The sequence below is a fragment of the Aythya fuligula genome, chromosome 19 (genome assembly GCF_009819795.1).
Source record: "Aythya fuligula isolate bAytFul2 chromosome 19, bAytFul2.pri, whole genome shotgun sequence".
NCBI lineage: Eukaryota > Metazoa > Chordata > Aves > Anseriformes > Anatidae > Aythya > Aythya fuligula.
The window spans coordinates 2,778,880-2,797,792 of NC_045577.1; the positions used below are offsets into that span (position 1 = coordinate 2,778,880).

At 53.5% G+C, this 18,913-nt stretch overlaps 1 protein-coding gene across 1 annotated transcript in view; it reads right to left on the reverse strand.

The window, feature by feature from the left end:
- NACC2 (NACC family member 2) overlaps window positions 1-18,206 on the reverse strand; it is a 45,687-nt gene extending 27,481 nt beyond the window's left edge. The window contains exon 1 of the mRNA XM_032200370.1: window positions 18,107-18,206. The gene's annotated coding sequence lies outside the window, so the exon portion shown is untranslated. The remainder of the gene's footprint in view (window positions 1-18,106) is intronic.
- Window positions 18,207-18,913: the final 707 nt, after the last annotated feature.

The following is an 18,913-nucleotide window of genomic DNA, read 5'->3' on the forward strand; positions in this document are numbered from 1 at the left end:
CTTGGTTCAATTTCAAACCTCAGCGTTTACAGGGCTTTTTTTTTTCTTGGGAAGATGTCAAAATATAAGAAAAATTAAGGTTCATGATTTGCCCTAGGAAACTGTTATCATCTACAGATAAACTGAGGCAGAGCACGATAACATAACCAGCACCACATGCTGAACTAGAGCTCACAGGCAGCCAGACACAATTATGCTCAAATATCTTTCCCTATTCCAGATTAAAATAGCAGCTACGGTTCTGCGTTATTTATTACAACTCATTCCCACTCTCATTCTCTCTCCCTGCTTTTCCCTCTCCCCCATCCTAAAAAGCCAATAAAATAAAATAAAAAGCTTCCTTTTGGGAACGTGGCGGTAATAACGCCGCTACCATCTGTTGATAAGTCCAAGGACCTGCACGGGGAGGAAGCAGAGTGCGCAGATGAAAGGGAGTCAAATGTTTGCATGGTTTTATTGAGAAATGAAATCCAGCTTTAAACACAGTAAATCGGAGACTATTCTGAATCACCTCTTGAATTTTTTAATGCTACTCCTGGGAGCACTGAAGGTAAATATGTTAATTTGACTTCAATCACGGTTCAGGAAAAAAAAGCGCACTGTATTAGTTTAGGGTACCAAGTCTTAAAACTATTCATGCATCTCTGCATATTTTATACTCAGCAAATAAAGTTCCAAGGTTCTATAAGGAGGCTGCGAAATTATTCGGAGTAAGCAATAATGAGGCGTGCATTATATAAGGCTGATACTAATGGCAATCTATTATTAAAATTTAAGAGTTATAGCAGCTACATCCCGCACAGCCCTGTGCCCTTCCCCCAGCTGGAAGGGGATGCGGCACCCGGGGGGCAGTGGGGTCCCCAAAATTCCTCCCAGCCAGCTGCCTGCCATGCAGCACATACAGCGTGGGTCCCCCAAGGCTTCACGTTCCTTGCACCATGCTTTGGCTGCTGCTTCGGCGTAATGGATCTCCCAGAACGTGTTGGCATTAAAAAATTAACGAGGTTTCAAGTTTGCGTGCCTTAGCGATCCTCGCGGCTCCCTTGCCTCTTGATTTCTGTCGTGATACCCCACTCTGGAGGCAAGGAGGATGGAAATTTGACTGGCATGGTAAAAACTTACGTGCTTTCCTTCGTGTGCTCACGTGGGACACACCACGGCCACCACCCAATGCTTGTCCCGTGCCTCAGCTCCACACCTTTCTCTGCCCTGTCCCACACGTAAGCACCGGTGGCCAAACCACCACAAAAAGCGGGGTCGTGACTTATGGGGGCTGAACTGGTGCCCAAAGGAGCCCCAGGAAGAAAAGGGTAACTGCACCCTAGTGCTGCTAACAAAGTGAGCTCCTGATTCCGTTAAAAATAAAGGAAAAGGACACCAACCCAGAATTTGGCTCATTTTCATCTTTCCTACATCTTTCGGTGAGCATCAGAAGGAGTCTCTGGGGCTGTCAATCTGTAGGTGACAAGCACACACAGAAATAGTCGCGGCAGGAGGGCTGAGGAGCGGCAGCAGAGCGGTGCCTCCACGTTTAACTTGTTGCAGGCTCCCCTGGCCACGCTCCCTGACCCCACAGAGGGGCCGGGCACGCAGGGACCCATGGAGGGAAGGCCCCTTCGCCTCAAATGCAAAATTACAGCGTTCTGCTGGGGTACAGCAAAGGCAGTTTTTTAACAGAATGTGTAAGTTTAGACCTGAAAAGCGTTATTCTGCCTGGCCTTGGCCCCTTACCCCTACTCTGAGGTGGGCTGGGTGCAGCCACCGTGGCCAGCAGGAGCTCGGCACCAGGCCCCACAGAGGAGCAGGAGGCTCCAGGCCCTCCTCACCCGTACAAACGGTGCCCACCAAAAGCCACGGTGAGGAGCTCGGCTCAGCCCGACCTCCACTCCCCCAGCCCCGCTGCACCACCCGTGCACAGAAAGGCAGCTTTTCAACCCAAAACAGCCAGGAGAAAGGAGCCGGCACCGGCGGGCACTCGAGGGAGGCAGCAGGGCCCCGCTCGCCACAGGGCTGCTTCACACGCCAGCCCCTTGGTATTTTTTCCCAGAAGGAGAAACAGAAGATGCTTTCCATAAGCAGACGATTTCAGCAGCTAATTTTACCATCACTTATGGTCGACTTTATGACTAAGATTTCATGCTGACTATATTAATCCTGTCAAATCTCAGAGTGAGAGAGAAATGATACTGTATATTTTATGGCTGCAATAACTTCTAAGCCATTAGACATGCATGCTGACATGAAAGTAATCAAATTGATTTTTTCCCCTATTACAATGAAGAACTTTGCATGAGCATATAGCCTCCCTGGCAGAGGAATGAAACCCCAAGAACCTTGTGCTCGCTCAGGAAATTAAGAAATCACCACAAGACATTGTTCAGAAATTTGGGCATTCTGCTTACTTGCATGTTGTTGTCACTAAAGCAGAAAGGCACACGCTAGTCGAGCAAACGACCAACAAAAGACAATGCAAGGAATAATTTGAGGTTTTGGAAACAAGGCAAACATTGCAGCAGTTGCAATTAATTGCCTTCCGAGCATCAAAGGCTCCAGCGTGCCGTTGTTAACATTAACCGGGTGCGCCGAGCCCCTTGCACAGCTTCCTTGCCATGTTCTCAGGTGTTAAATATAAAAGTGAGAAGAGATCAGAAGAAGTTCAGAGGACTTCTCGGGAAACCCCGAAGACCTGGAGACACTACGGGATGCAGCACGGTGCCGTGATGAAGGGCTCAAACCCCCCCGAAGCTGAGCACTGGGAGAGCTGGGGCCAGATCCAGGTGCTCGAGGTGGCAGCAGCTCCATCCAGCCCTGCAGCATGGCCGGGCTGCGCCGGGGGAATTGGCAGACGGTGCTCAGCTGTCACCCTGTAAAAAGCCACTTTTCTCCTGGGGAAAAAGCAGCTGATCCCCAGGGGTGAGACGAGAGCTTAGATCCACAGGCAGAAGCGCTGCTGGAAGCTCATACCAGCAGCAGGAGCCCACCAAAGGCAGGGACGGGACCGTGCTGCGGGCAGGAGCCCTCTGCTCCCCCGTGCTGCTGTCCCCTTGTACTTACACGGGCAGGAAAAAAGAGATCATTAAAAATAATTGTTAAAAATGTAAGTAAGCCTTTAGTTTTAAATTACACTTGCTCTGTGGTTGTGTTTTTTTTTAAACCCCAACTCATAATTACACCTGGAATCACGAAACCTTTCCTTAACTACAGGAATTACCCGGGATTATGATTTAAGACCTTTAAACTGAGAGACCTGTAAAGTTCTGCAGAAAGTCAGCTCACAGCCATCCACCCCTCTGACGGGCAGACAAGGCACGGGACAATGGGTGCTGGGTGTTTTTTTTAATTTTATTAGTTTTTAGTTTAAATATAGATGTGTGTGTGCATGTGTGCAGCTTCTCTGGGCTAGCAAAAGAATTCTGGATTTAACCTGCACGCATTTAGTTGCGAATCAAAATGCTTCAGTGGTTCTCTCTCTACCAACAGCAATCAGTTCTGTCTTTTTTTTTTTTTTTTCTAAGCAAAAACTTGGAAGTACAGAAATGTAAAACCACAGCTACAAGGATCACTTCAACCAAGACTTGCAAAATGCCAGCTCTGGTGAATTAATTCAGCCCGTTACCCAAGGCATCTGTAACGTCATCTGAGCTGCTGCCGTCCAAGCGAGCAAAAGGTTTTCATAAAAGTTATTAAACAGAAGAAACTGCTTTTTGGGATAACTTTTTAGTTTAGTTCAGTTCAAATTTAAGAGTTAGCACCTCTCCCCGGCGACAGCTCACAGAAGCAGAGACTCACCCTTGCACCTTTAAAGCCTCGTTGCGCACCCCCTCCAACGCACTTTGTTACCCACTCCTTTACGTCTTACCTCTCAAAAACCAAATAAAAGCAGCCTGCAACTTCCCCATCATCTCCTCTGGGCTCTGCCCGGGCAGCAGGACAGAACCCCTGCTTTGCTGCCCGTGCCACTTCTGCCCGTGTTTACCCACCGCATATTTTTTAAATGACCCCCTCCCGCACGGCGCGCTGGGAGCGGCCGCACTGCACGCGTGACTCGCGGCGTTACGGCCCAGCACCAAGCTTGTCTCTCTGCCCACATTCCTCGGCAGTGACCGCATCCCCCGGCGCCGTCCTCGCACGGACCCGCGCCCTGCCACGTTACCCGTGGCCATGGGGGACCGGGGCTGGCACCCAGTGCACCAGGGGCAGCCGCGAGGGCTTGCTCCTGCTGCTGCTGCACCTCCTGCAATCAAGAAAGCACTTTTTTTTCTCTTTTTTATTTTAATCATATATAAGCAAAGGCTTTCCCAGCAGAAGGGGACCAGGTGACACCTGCAGTGATCCCGGCCACCCGGCACACACCAGGGCAATTTGGGCAGCCAGGCACCGGGCCCCGCTGCGGAGCGCGGCGCTTGTTTTGGGGCGGTGCGGTAACTGTCCTCCCACACACCCCTCCCGGTCTGGCCACTGCTGCCTCGCTCAGAACACAAGCACGCTATTCACCAGAGGGTCCCTTTAGCCAAATTGTGACAAAATTATGCTTTAAAGTTATTAGACAAAACACCCAACCCCATAGTTTTGCAAAGGTAGACGAGGTCTCCCGGGAGAGGCGGTGAACAATATCAATGAGTTTCTCATGACCTTACAGAGATTGCCATGACAACACGGTTTCAATCCTCCAAACATGGATATATTCATTTGCACCAGTGTGATTGAGAATAATTAGAGCGAGATTCTCCGCGCTGGGGAGACCGGGAGCCACAAAGCGGCGGCGACGCCGCGGCCGCACAGCCCTGCACGGAGCTCAGCCCGCGCCGCGCGATGGGGGAAGCGCTCACATTGAAATGTAAAAAAGAAAACCCACAACACTCTTTAGAGCCGTGTGACCTAATTCATTATAAAGAATGTCAGTTAGCAAACCTCTTAAATAAAACATTAAGCTAGAGGTAATTTGAAGCCTTGTGGATTTTGTTTTACTCAATTATTTTCTAATGCTTCAAGTTGAAGAATAAATATGCAGAAATAAAAAAAAAATACCAAGGGTTTCATTTAATTCTTTTGCAAAAGAAATGAAGACATCCATACTAAAACAAAATACCCTCTACCAAGCCAGATTTTTAATTAAAACTTTTAAGTCCTACAAGATTCTTCAAGGTTGCAATATCTGCTTTGGTTTCTTTGGGCTGAAGCTCAGCCGCTCGCTGATGCCAGGCTCTGAGTCAAGGTTCTTCCACTCCAGCACAAGGGAGAGGCAGGGGATGGGCAGCAGCGGGGCAGGTGGGGACAAAGCCTGCAGAAGAGCAGCAGAGGGCAGAGGACACCCCTGATGTGCACGATCTAATGCCAGGTTTACTGGGAAGGGGGGGAAAAACAACAGGAGGGAACTTGATGATCAGTGCTGCCAGTGCTCTTCGAGGAAATACCATCAAACCCAAGGAAATTCTGCCTCGTTCTACTGCAGCCTTCATGCAGAGCTTAGGCTTCCTTATAAAAAAAGTAAGCGAGAGGCCAGAAAAGTCTGCCTTTAGCTTAAAACTCCTGGGCAGGGTTTCCTTGCCTCCATCCCTGGGCACCCAGAGCGGGTGCGATGCACATGAGGACGTGGAGTTGTGGCCATCACCCCCAGCCTCCCTCAGATAGTATTCCCGAGGCTTCCATTTACAGGCTTTTCCAAAAGAAAAGGAAAATCAGCCATTTATATGCAGGAGCGTTGTCTTATTCTCTAACTGCAGCAGTTCAGGGGAGCAAACTTCCCTCTGCCCCATTTACAGCACACATTCCTGGATACAGACGCAGCGCAGAGCATCCCTGCTGCCTCCGCGGCGCAGCACCGGCAGCTGCTTGGTGGCGAACGGCAACAGCGCGGCAATTTAGGAAGAAGGACGGCCCCTGCGTCCGGCCGAAAATACAAGGGGAACACTGGGAAACAGAAATTAATGGTCTGCTGCGACAGATTAGCCTGCTGTCTGGGTGAACCCAGCACTGAACACAACGGCACGGGTGGTGCATCAGCACCCCAGCTCAGCTCCGGCCCTGGGGACAGATCCTGCCCGAGCTGCAGCAGACACGTGCAGCTTTTCCTCCAGCCCCACGTGGATCTGCAGGGATGGGGGATCTTGGTGGGACAGCTGCCCATCACTCCCCAACCTGCACCATGGGATCAGCACGTGCCTCCAGAAGAGCCTTGGAGCAGAAACGGGGAGAGCTGGAGCTGCGCTTGGATGTGCGCGTGGCAGAGGCACCATTTTCAAGGGGACACCAGGAAGAGGTTTGCAGGAACGCGTTCAGCAGAGCTCCTCCGACAAGCCCGTGCTGCGAGGGGAAACATCCAGGAAACGAAAACCCCGACGATCAGATATGCCTTCCTGCCACCGCGGTTAGAGCGGAACACCTCGCCGCTTTGATTCATCCTTTACACAAACCAAACCAAACAAAATAACAACCCAAACCAAACACTCCTTTTCCCGAAACTCAGCAAGCAGGCTGCAGGGAAATGCCTGGGGCTGACCAGGGGCCAGCTGCTGCCACCCCTTGCCTCTGCCACCCCTCACCACTGCATCAGCTGCACCCCACAGCCACTTTTAGGGTGCCCCAAGTTCTCCTGTGCAGTGTTACCCAGCTGAGCACCGACACACACAAGTCCTTCCGAGATGGACAGGCCCTGACGGATCTGCTCCTCTGCACACTGCAGCAGAGCAGGAACAAGGATTAGTATTCACCCGCTAATAACGGGGAAACCCTGCAGCTAGAGGTGGAGTCGGTCGGTGCCTGAGCATCCAGCCTAAGTTGCTTGATGAATGCTAACTATGACTTCCAGCTTATTTATCTAATTTGGTTTGATTTTTAAAATATTGAGTTATCTAACCAGACAAAAAAAAAAAAAAAATAGTCTGAAAATTTCCCGTGCTGGTGAAAACTCACTCTGCTACTTTACGACAGGATAATTCAATATATATCTCTGAATATTACTGACCTTTCTCAATCACATTTGTATTGAGAAATGCCTAAAGAAATTTCAGGACAAAGGCTACAGTTTTTCAAAATGGTCTGAAGTGTCTGAAAAACGGGGTTCTGCAGTGAATGAGCCTTTTCAGCTCCCACTGCCATCCACAGCCTGTAAATATTTTAGCCATATGAGCTGGTTACAATATTTATTTGGGTCTATTTTTGTCAATCAATCCATACAGCAGAACATCCGATACCTACAGAACAACCCAGTGGAGTCTGGTTTCTGTACCGGGAGCAGATCAGAACCGATACAAGGAGTTTCTAACACAAAAAAGAAATGGATGAGGGATGAAGTCAGTGGCCAATTCACCACGACTTCAGCAAGGGCTAGGATTTCCTGCAGGAACGTGCTGATGCCCAGAAACACAAAGCGGGCAGGGCTGGAGCAGCTCGGGGCAGGACAAGCCCTCGCACCAACAGTGACCATTCACGGGGGCTTGAAGCAATGTCCTGAGCACACGAATTCTCCCCCTGTCCCCCTGAATCCACGAGGTACAATATCCCCCCCTCACGCAACCCTGCCCTGGTTTTAAAATTCATATTTTATCAGCTTGAGTTGAGAAAATCCAGCAGAAAGGCACAAATGGATTGTGCTAGTAAGCAGAAAAACTGTTACATCTTCTGAATGTAATTTTGCCAAAAGCTTCTGCACAATTTTTTTTTGTCACGCTTTGCATTATGAAGGAAATTTCTTTTTAGAAGAACAGGAGAGCGATTTGCATAATATTCTTTGCAAGTTAATATCAGCCTCTGATAATGATCTCTGCATAATGCAAAAACGTTTGAGAAGACTGTTACAACACTAAGTAATCATATTTTAAATTATGTTTCCCTTTATAGAAAGGTGTTGCAAAAACACACAGACATGAAATCTGTCTGTTGAAGTCCTCAGCACCACCTGACCATCTTCCCACTATTCTACTGTTACATATTGCAACACCGCCTTTCAAAATCTTACAAAACAAAAATTACGCTGCAACAGTCTGGCTTCACAGAAGGCAGAGCTTTTTCCTGTGCCGATGCTACGGCGCAGTAGATTTCACAAGAGCCTCTGATGTTCCCTGCCAGTTAAGCAAGGAGCTGCAAATTAAGCCGTAACACAATTAGGCACGCCGCATCAGCACCAGGCCGGTGGTGGCACCCCCAGTAGGCCGCAAAGCCCCTCGTGGGTGCTGGAAATGGGGACCCCACAACCCCTGACGCTTTGTCTGGGATGCTCCCGACCCTGAGCTGACTGCTGGCAGCCCCCGAGCCCCCCAGCAGCTCGCTGGGTGCTGCTGAGGTGCTAATTGCTGGTGTTAATCAGGCCGGGAGCTGGCCGTGAGGGTTGGGGAGAGGCCGCCTGCTCCTTCAGGCCCCATGGCAGCTCCTGGATGTGGGCATGGAGCGTTTCCCTCTAGATTTACCTCCCTGCATCTAGCAAGGGATGTGGGTGGGAAGGTACCGGCCCGGTGTGTTACACGGGTACCGTGCCACCGGGGCCTAACAGCCCCAGCCAAAAGGTTCAAACCCCAGCTAACCACAACCCACGTCCCCAGCACGTGGCAGGGCAGAACGCTGAGGGCGTTTTTGGGTTTCTCACCTGGCTGCACGCGGCTCCAGCCGGCCTGCAGAAAGGAATCGATGCAGACAGCGTGGGGTGGGCAATGGGTTTGCCCCCTGCAAGCCTCGAGACCAGATGGAAAGCTCACGAACTGCTTGACGGACATGGGAGGAAGGAGCAGTTTGCAGGTGGAAGGCCTTGCACTGGTTTTTCAAGGCAGTTGAAATAAGTCACGACCTTCACTATTTCAAACCTTAAAACCTTAAAATGGCTTCAGGCTGCAGGCTCTGCTCGGGATGCAGCCCACGAGCTCACCCCAGAGCTCACCCTGATGTCCAGCGAGCGATCCTGCCAGCCTGCAGCAGATCCCTCACCTCCGGGCAGCAGCTCCTGCCTAGCTGAGCACCACGCAGAGCCCGGCCAGCCTGAAGCCTGAAGAGACTGCATCTTTATAGGAAGTACGTGCTGGGCTTTGGTTAAAAAATAAAATAAGTATTTGTGGTCTGGGTGAGATCTGTAAGCCTTGATAACAGCTGAACAGCTCTGGGCTGCCTGCAGAGAAGGATCTATCCGCGCAGGCAGCAGCCACAAGTCCTCCCTCTGCATTGCTCCGTACACGAGGAAACTTCCTAAATTTGACTGTGAAAATATTCACAAAGATATCGAGTGGCTGGGAACTTGCCGCCACTCTCTTCAGGAGCGCCTGTTCTATCAGGGCTACAGGACCAGAAATGCCAACACCGTGCAAGGATAAAACAGAGCCTGTGTGCCAAAATTGGCATTGCAGTCTGGAAACAGGAGCATCACCAGCACCAGTGGGTCCAAAACCCTGCACAGATCTGAGCTGAGTTGCCTCAGCTCTGCCCTGACTGCAGGTATCACAATCCTGCTCACTGCTTGCACTGCAAAGCATTAGATGCAGGCTGAGGCCAAAGTAACATGTTCATGGTTGCACAACGGAAAAAGAGAGAAAAGGAGTAAACAGTTGTCTGAAAAAGAGAGTTATTGGATTTCTTCAAGTGACTTAAAATGAAATTCCCACAGATTTTATTGGGCTGCTCAGGTTATCGATCCTGGCGTGCTCCTTTTCAGGTCTGCAGCACAGCAGCTCACCTCGCCGTGCCAGCAGCGCGCGCTGGGGGACATTTGGGGCTGCTTTGTTCTGCTCCCTCTCCTTGGCCCACGACTGCCAGGCACATCGCTGGAGCGAGCCAGGGATTTCCAACAGCGACGCCTTTGTTCCCTGCTCGGAGGTGGGAGAGAGCAGGGGAAGCCCCCGTGCCCCTGGGGAAGGGGAGCACACAACACCACGGCCCCCAGTGCCTCCTGGGGCCAGCCCCACGCCCTGGGGGTGCTGTCTGGGCAGGGACACACCAGGACAGCTCGCTGCCACCTCATTGCCCTGGTGGTGGCTTCCACCCCCGTGCCAGAGGCAGCCTGCTCCATGAGAAGAAATGCCTCGGGCTTGGCCCACGGGTGCCGCACTCCTGTGCACGTCACGAGCTCATCTGACCCACGGAGCTGCACCGAGGTGGAGCTACGCTCCGTGACCCTCGTGTTCACGTCACGTGAGATGATTCCGAGTCCCTGCCCCGAATTCTCAGGTTATAAATTCAGGCAATGCCTAACCACTTGACACGGAACAACAACGTTACGCATTAAATTATTTACCCACTTCAAAAGGAGATAAAACACTTCAAAACCTGCACGCAAACGGTGAGCTCAGAACTCAAGGCAGCCCTGGATCACCCAACACTGTCCAACGTGGGGTCCCTTGTGGGGACCTGCTCGGTGCCCACGGCTCCACAGGACGTGAACTGAACCCCAAGCAACCCCACTTTCCCCCCAGCCCTGCAGAAGTCCCAGCTCTGGACGGTTCGGGGGCTCAAAAGGGTCCTGCTCAGCACCACACCACCACCTGCCCTGCACGGACAGTCCCACTGCCCTGCAACCTCCCAGTTCCCACGTAGCTTCCCTGAACCCCTGCTCGCAGCAGGGAGGCGAGCAGGGCTGGGACACCACTCCTCTGGGCTGCCAGCCAGCTCCCTCATCAGGACGCGCTCATCCTTTGACTTCACAGCTGATCCCCTCACCTTACTGCCTCATTCAGCGGCACACCCAGCCCATTGCCAAGCCCATTGCCAAGCCCATGCCCCATCCCGCTGCTGAGAAAGCCTTCAGCAAGGGATCCGCGCTCACAACCTTCCCCAACACCCTGCAGGAGGTGCAGGAGATGGGCAGCTCTTAGCACACAAGGAAAACGTCCAGAAACCTTCAAGAGAAAGCGCCCAGGCAGCGAGCACGGCTCGGGCCGAGCAGCACAGAGTGTTCTAGATGGGCTGGAGGCTTGGCAGGGCTCGAACGGCCAGGCGCAGCCCGTGGACCTGGAGAAGCCATGGCACGGTTCCTAGGAGCTGTCTGATGAGTCAAGAAGTCCCGTTGTTCGGCTCGCTGCACGGCCCGAGGATTAGCCAACCCTTCTCTTCAGCCTACCCCGCAGCTGGGGGGGGGTGGGAGCGCTGGCCCCCTTCCAAATATTGTGCAAACTGCCGAAAACCTATTAAAAATAATTAATAATCATAATCGCCCAACCTCTAGAAACACCGTTTTGGAGGAAGGGAGAAAACACGAAGCCATAACAGCAAATTATTTCCTCTTCTCCCATACCCCTCACAAACTCACCAGCACCCGACGCGATGCCCTCGCCACGCAGAGCCCTGCTGGCAGCAGGACCCCACAGCTCGTGGGCTTTTTATTCCTGCAGACACCCCCAGAGAGCCAAGGCGAACTTCCCAGCTTCTCCTTTCTAAAAGGCTTCCCCCTCTCCCTCCTTTTCTTCCCCCACTCTTTTAAAATCCAATTATAGCACAGCTCTCTCAGCAGGGGTCAGTGTAGAATAAGAATCGCCAGAGTTAATGGACACAGGACCAAAAAAAAAAAAGATGAATGCCTAAATGGTTTCAAAAGTTGTATGATGCAGATTTCATTAACATTTTAATTGTAACGTATCTTTTTAATCTGCTTTCACACTAATGGTTTTATAGGCTTCAAAAAAGAAAAAACTGCTGACAACAAAAATATCAACATACAAAAATTAACAGAGAGAACTTGGGGCTGTAATGGGAAACGAACGAAATGCAGAAAGCCGTGTTAATGATGCATTAAGAGCAGAGACTGTGCTTAAACAAGAGTCAAAATTTAATGCTCCAATTGCACGCCTGGGCACCCCTTCCCCTGGCTCCTTGCGGGCCCCAGGTAGCACGACCCAAGGCAGGCACACATTTATGAAAAAAAGGGTGTTTTAAACTTGTTGATTCACCTGATTTATTCCTGGTGATATACCAGAGCCACAGACCGGGATAAGGCTTTTTTCTGCTGTTGTTCTTATTGCCCTGCGTACGGATGGCTTTGTCCTTGCTCTGCAGGCTCGGGTACCGTGGCCACGGCAGTGCTCACGTGAAAAATGCAGTCATAACCCCTGGGCAAACTTAACTGGGAGACAGCTAAACCTGAGCAGCGGTGTTCTGGTAAGCACAGGCATGCGTCCACGACATCTGTGTGTATGAAGAGGCACGCACAAAAGGAGGAGGGAGCAGCAAAGCAGGCAGACGAAGTTTCAACACAAGTTTTCTTTGTGCAGAGCAGCGACCAAGTGGCACGGCCCCTGGCCGGGAGGCTGGCCTGCAGCTCAGACACGCTGCAAAAAATGAAGTAAAAGGCTGCAAAGTCAGGCAACGGAGTCCGTCAAAACTCGTCAGGAGGGCTGAGATCAGCCAGAGTGATTCAAACTCTCCGTACGGCTGTAAGCAAATCACAAAAACTTGAGTCTGTGGTGGGAGCATGATCCCAAAGGTAACCCACAGCACATCACCCTGCCCAGCTTTACTCCTGCAAAGGCTGCCCCAGCTGGCACAGCCCTTCAAAAGCTTTCCAGGGAAAAAACACCCATGGGGAGGGTGAGCCCCTGCTCGTGGGCACCCCAATCCCACAGGCTGTGAGGGCTCAGCTCAGCACCTCCATGAAACGCCTGCACCCACGGGACCGTGTGGGTGCCAGGGCAGCGGGTGGGTGCCTCCTGCCCTGCGCTGCCTGGCCCCAGCTGCCTCTGCCCTCCCAAACCGAGCACTTCCAGCCTCGGAGTGTGCAAAACCTCTCTCCCCATCTCTGTCAGGCCACTGCCTTCCACGTGGGATGCCCCGAAATGCCAGCCGTGTTTACACACCTGCATCTCGTGCCTCTGCGCAGCATAATCCCTGCACAGCTTCGCGTGCTGGGAAGCACTGAGGGCTGAGCATTATCGCTCCTCTGTTTTGCCACTGCTGTATCTTCGCTAAACTGCGTCTTTTACGACATCTCCGCAGGAAATTATGGTATTCTCCAGCCCTGCTCTTGTTTTGCTAATGCCTCATATAATCGGAGCGTAAATGTTTGTCCTATGACAGCGAGAACTGGCATGTGAAATATGTACCCCCACACAATATATATAACCGAGGCTGCCATATGCTTCCCCAGTGGATAGCATGATACGAACGCGCTCGTGGAGCCCAGCCAGCGCTGGCACCAGAACACAGGACCCTTTCCACACAACTGCGCTGCCATCGGGCCCACGAGCCTGACGAAGCACAAGCTCGGTCATATTTAACTCGCAACGCTTCGCACACGCTGCTCCTCGACCCGCTGCCGAAATTCCAGCTCCAGATACCCCGGGATGAAACACATCCGTCTCCTTCCCCCAGGACCAACAGACCCCGAAGAGCCCCGATGGTTACGAATCGGACACCACGAGGAAAGAGGATTTTTCTCCTTTTTTCCCCTCGTGATTAACGGGTCCCGATGCCGGCCGTATCTTGGTGGGGTCACGCTGCATCTCGCCCCGGTGCCTGTATATGGCCACCCCGACAGGTGTCGAGAATCGCTGCATCGGGATGGGGTAGGACCCGCCAAGTTACTTGTGTTCGAGTGGACAGATCGGAATCGCCCAGAAGTTTGAAAATCCACCTTTTTTTCCAAAAACTGTACCCATTTTCGCAGCCCCCCCCACGCCGGTTTGTTACTGGAGGGCAGCTGGTGGCTGCTGAAGCAGCAGCGGCGGCGATTTCTCCGCCCCATCCACCCACCTAAGGGAAAAAATGCGCTGAAATATTTGCCTCGATAGGAAACGAAACATAAAAATGTACTTGACATGCAAATTATATAAAGAAAAAACTGATGTGAGGACCTGCAAAAGGCTGAAGCAGAAGCAGGCTGTCTGCGAGCAGCGCTGGGAGCACATGGAGCACCGAGCCCGTGCCAAGAGCCATTTATCTTCATTTTAAGGGGCGGCGAGCTTCGGAGGGTCTCTGTCACCGCACCGAACAAGTGGCCACGCTCGGCACACGCGGCCCAAGTCCTGCGAGCAGCTACAAGCACCCGTCCTGCCGCTGTCCCCATGGGTTTCAGCCCTCCGAGACCCCTCCAGCAGGGGACAGGAGCCCGGCGAGCTCCCTCCATCCACCCGCGGCTCCGCGCGGCACAGGCTGTCCCCGCAGGATGATTTTTATTACCTCCGTCCCCATTTAGGAGCCATCACATGACAAAAAGGGAGCGCAACGCCGCCCAGCTGAGCTCTCCCCGGGACTGCTTCTCCCTGCCCGGGATCGTGTCACGTTAACAAGTTTTCCCGTACCGGCAGCATTTGTGGGTACAAACACTGTAGGATTTCATGTATATATATATATATTTTTTTTTTAATTTTCTGTTCTGCCTCCAAACATTTGCTTAAAAACAAGTTGAACTTAAAAAAAAAAAAAAAAATATCGCTAATGAATCACAGTTCCTAGCAAATGAGCAATTGCAGTTGACACAATGAATTATGCCTGAAGCAAGCTGGGAAGCATATTTTGCAAATGATCTCATCCACAGGCAAACCTGGCATGACACTTGATTTGCTAAAAAAGACACAAAGGCTGTCAAAATTCCTGTCACTTCGCAAATAAAGTCAGGTAGAGAAAACCAACAGCCTCACCCTCTTTAGCATGCTTAACCTATTTCTCAGGTTCTGCACTGGCTCGATTCAGAGGAGCCCTGCGCCACACACGCCCTGTAGGTGTTTCCATCCAAACTTGTTTGAGCCCGGTGAGAGCAGGAGGCCACCGGCCCTGCCTCGACCTCCCGAGGCGCTGCAGACCCCGAGGGAAGCTCGGGTGGCAAAAAGCCCCCGGCTCAAACCCTAAGTTTGAGGGGCTAAGTGCAGCACGGCGCGGAGCTCTCCGGCCGTCAGGTACGCTGGGGAACTTCCACTTCAGTTTATTTTCCTGATAAAATCTTATTTTATTTTATTTTTACATTTCAGCAGAATGCTTGCATTTTATTTCTTTAATTTCATCCGACTAGACTCAAAGAAATGTAAAATAAAATTTTTAAAAAATTAAGGAAAAGGCAATTAAAGTGCTGCCCTTCCTTTCAGTTCTGCCCCGTGCTCTTCAGCATCACCGGGGCTCCCCGGGACCCACTCCTTTCAGCCCAGCCCAGCTGTTTACCCCTCTGCAGGTCCCACTAAAAACCCGCCTGGCTCCTAAAACCTGGGAAAAATCCAAACCTAAGGCTGAAGCCTCATTCTAACCCCATTTTGTCAGGCCTGGGTATTTTTAACCACAGGCATTGTACAGAGCAAACCAGCAGCACAGTCACATCACCGTTTTGCAGGGTTGTTTTGCTATGTTTATCCACAACCCAATGGGTCCGCACAATCCTTTACAGCATGCCCGCCTATCGCATCCGAGAGCCATGTACCAATTTAAGTGCTATTATGTCAATAAAGCCAGCTTTCAAATAAAGTACATATCTGCAGAGGTACGCAGCCCAGCTCCAGCCCTCCAGAAGGCCTGGCAGGGAAATCTGACTTTATAATAAGACGGTCTAAAATAAATATTTCCATTCCAGCGCGAGATGGTTTGCATCCCGACTCGGATAAGCGCACACAAGTCCAGAGGTTTCTCTGAAGCAGACCCAAACCCCTCCCGGACTGCAAAGAGCAGGCTCTCAAAGGGGTTTTTGGCCCTTCCCCGTGCACCCATCGGCGGAGCCGATGACCGTGAGCCGTGTGGCTCAGCACCACAGCTCCAGGTCTTGGCCAGGACCCAGTCCTGACCTGACCCCCCCCAAGCTTTACAGAAGGGCTTGGGCAGGGCGAGAGGATTTCTATTCTCTGGAGTCGTTTAAGCAGCCGCTGTTGGAGTTCCCCCGACAAAGGATCTTATTTAACCGTGCCCATCTCCTACTGATGGGCACGGAGGTTGAGAAAAGAAGGATGAGCCCTGAGCAAGCCAAACCTGAAAGAAAAACAGCGAGGGCAACTCGGGGATGGGGAGATCACCCCACAGCCACCCCCAGGCGGTGCACGGGGCCCTTTGCCCATGCAGGAGCCTGGACACGAAGCTCCCCGCTCCCAGAGCACCAGAACCCACCCGGTGCCGGTGCCAAAACCCAGTGGCACCAGGCAGGTGCTCCCAGGCAGGCTCGATTCTGGCAGCTGTGAAAGTTTGGTGTAAAAGAGAGCGTGAACAGCTGGGTTTGGTATCACAGGTGTCCTTGGGGAAGCCCTGCAAGTGCCCAGCCTCTCCCAAAGACGACTGAGATGCTTTTGCCACAGCGGGCCCCGTACAGCTACATGGAGACCTCCTGTTTATGCACTTACTGCAATCTGATTTCTCTCCAACTATTTGAATTATTTAGCAAGCGTTGGAAGTTTTCTCCCAGAAATTCTAAGTTTGAGAAATCCCTCCCTACCCTCTAATGCTCAAACATCTCAACTTTGCTCCCAGAAGCCTTCATTATAAGACCTCTACAGGAGAATAAAAGAACCTACAGCAGTCACAGCTGTCTTCGGTGCAGCACAGAAGGACATTCGTTCTCAGAGGGAGGAGGTCAGGATCCCTAATTATTTTAGGTTTGCTGCTTACTTCAGATCAGACTGTTATTACCTCGATTATCCACACCTTGAGGTCATGCACCGACTGTCCCAGGCAAGGCAAGCAACATCAATTCAACTAATAAGCAAACGTTTGGCTTTATCCTTTCTAGTTGAAGGCTTGTATGGAACGGGGAGCTTCCAGAGCCGCGTGTCCGGGGCGATTCCTGCGGGAAGCCCCCTACGACACGACCCCATCCTCCGGGGCAGGGAGGAGGCAGCGATGCCTCCGCTTTGTTTACCGCCCGCGCCTTCTACTACTCTTTAATATTTCAGCTGGAGGAGGCGAAGCAGCGTGCCAGAGCCTCAATTACGCGGGACACGAGGCGAAGGCTTGGCAGGCGCCGAGCACATCGGGGGGCTGCCCGCAGCCTCCCCAACGCCCCCCGGCAGGAGCAGGAAGGCAGCGCTGAGCCTCAGCCCCCAACCCGCTGCCCAACCGAGCCTCCGCACCCCGACAGCCGGGGCAGGTGCCTCGCATCCAGCTTTTGGGGCGCGGAGCCCCCCCTGGAGCCCCCCGCAAGCTGCAGCCCCATGGGGGCTCTGGGCAAGCCCCATCCCTGCCGTCCCCCCCCCACTCTCCCGGTGCTTTCCACGTTGGCCCGGCTGGGCTCGCTTGTTCCCCGCCGTCCTTTTGCTTTTGTTTTCCTGCTCCTCCGCAGCGCCCCCCCCCATTATTTCCCCCCTTTCTCCCCCCCTGTGCCCGCAGCCCCCCGGCTGCCAACCACCAACGCGCCCCCCCCCCCCCGGCACCTCCCTGCAGCCCACGGAGCGGGACACGCGTGGGGACCCCCCCTACACCCCAATAACCCCATAACCCCTATAATCCCCTATACCCCCCCCTCCACCCTCCGGCACACCGCATCCCCAGTGAGGGGGGGGTCCCCAAGGGGTGCACCCCCCCCGCAGGACGGGGACACAGAACGGGACACGCGTGGGGACCCCCAACACACCCCTATAACCCCATAACCCTTATAAGCCCCCCCTAAGTCCCCACACCCCTCCGGTATACCGCATCCCCGGGTGGGGTGGGGGTGTCCTTAGGGGTGCGTCTCCCTCTCAGGACAAGGACACGGAGCAGGACACGCGTGGGGACCCCCCCACACACCCCTATAACTCCCTACCCCTTATAACCCCCATAACCCCCCCTAACCTCCGATACACCGCATCCCCCGTGGGAGGGGGGGTCCCTAGGGGGTGCACCCCCCTTGAGGACAAGGACACGAAGCAGGACACGCGTGGGCACCCCCCACCCCCCCTATAACCCCATACCCCTTATAACACCCCATAACCCTCCCCACACCCTGTACACCATATCCCAGCGGAGGGGGGGGGGTCCCTAGGGGGTGCACCCCCGCTGAGGACAAGGACACGAAGCAGGACACGCGTGGGCACCCCATAAACCCCCCCAAAACCCCCCTTAACCCCCCTCATCCCCACGAGGACAGGGGTGCGTGGGGAGGAAGAGGAGGGGGGGGGGGGGTCCCAAAAACCTGCGCCCCACAACAGGACGGCGCCGCGCCGCGCCCCCCAACCCCGCTAGGAGGAGGGAGAGGAAGAAGAGGAAGAGGAGGAGGAGGAGGAAGGCTGTCCTGGGGTGGGGTGGGGGGGCTCACCTGAGGGGTGCCGGCCCCATGGACGGGCGGCGCGGCGCTGCCCGGGGCCTAGCGGCGGCAGGAAGTGATTCCAGCCGCTCCTCGCCCCGGCCGGCCCCGGCCTCGCCCAGCGCCGCCGGGCGCCGCGCACAGGCGGCCCCCGCCGGGGGAGGGGACGGGGGAGGACCCGGGGGGGGGTGAAGGAGGGGTTAAGGGGGGGTTAATGAGGGGGTACCCGGCCCCCCGTCGCGGTTTGTGGGGTGCCGGAGGGGCGCGGGACCGGGAATGGGGTTGGGGGGTTTGGGGGGTTTGGGGGGGGGGGGGGGCGCGCACGCCGTGGATCGGGGGGGGTCCTGGGTGGGTGTCCCGAGGGAAGGTCCCGGTTTTGGGGAGGGAAAGGGGAAAGTGTGGAGGGAGGGGGGTTTTGGGGACTGTGCGGTGAGGTGGTGTGGCTGGGTGGAGGGGTTGGGTGGGAGGCTGGTGGTGTGGGATAAATGGGGTTGGAAGTGGGGAAGGTGCTGTATGGCACTGCACAGCATGGCACGGCACAGTACAGCACTGCACAGCATGGCACGGCATTGCACAGCACAGCATGGCACAGCACAGCACAGTACAGCACCGAACTGCATTGCACAGCACTGCACAGTACAGCACGGCACGGCACTGCATTGCATTGCACAGCACAGCATGGCACTGCATTGCACAGCACGGCATGGCATGGCACGGCACAGGACTGCATAGCTCAGCATGGCACAGCACAGAACAGCATTGCACGGCACTGCACAGCACAGTGCAGCACTACACAGCATTGCACAGCACCGCATGGCA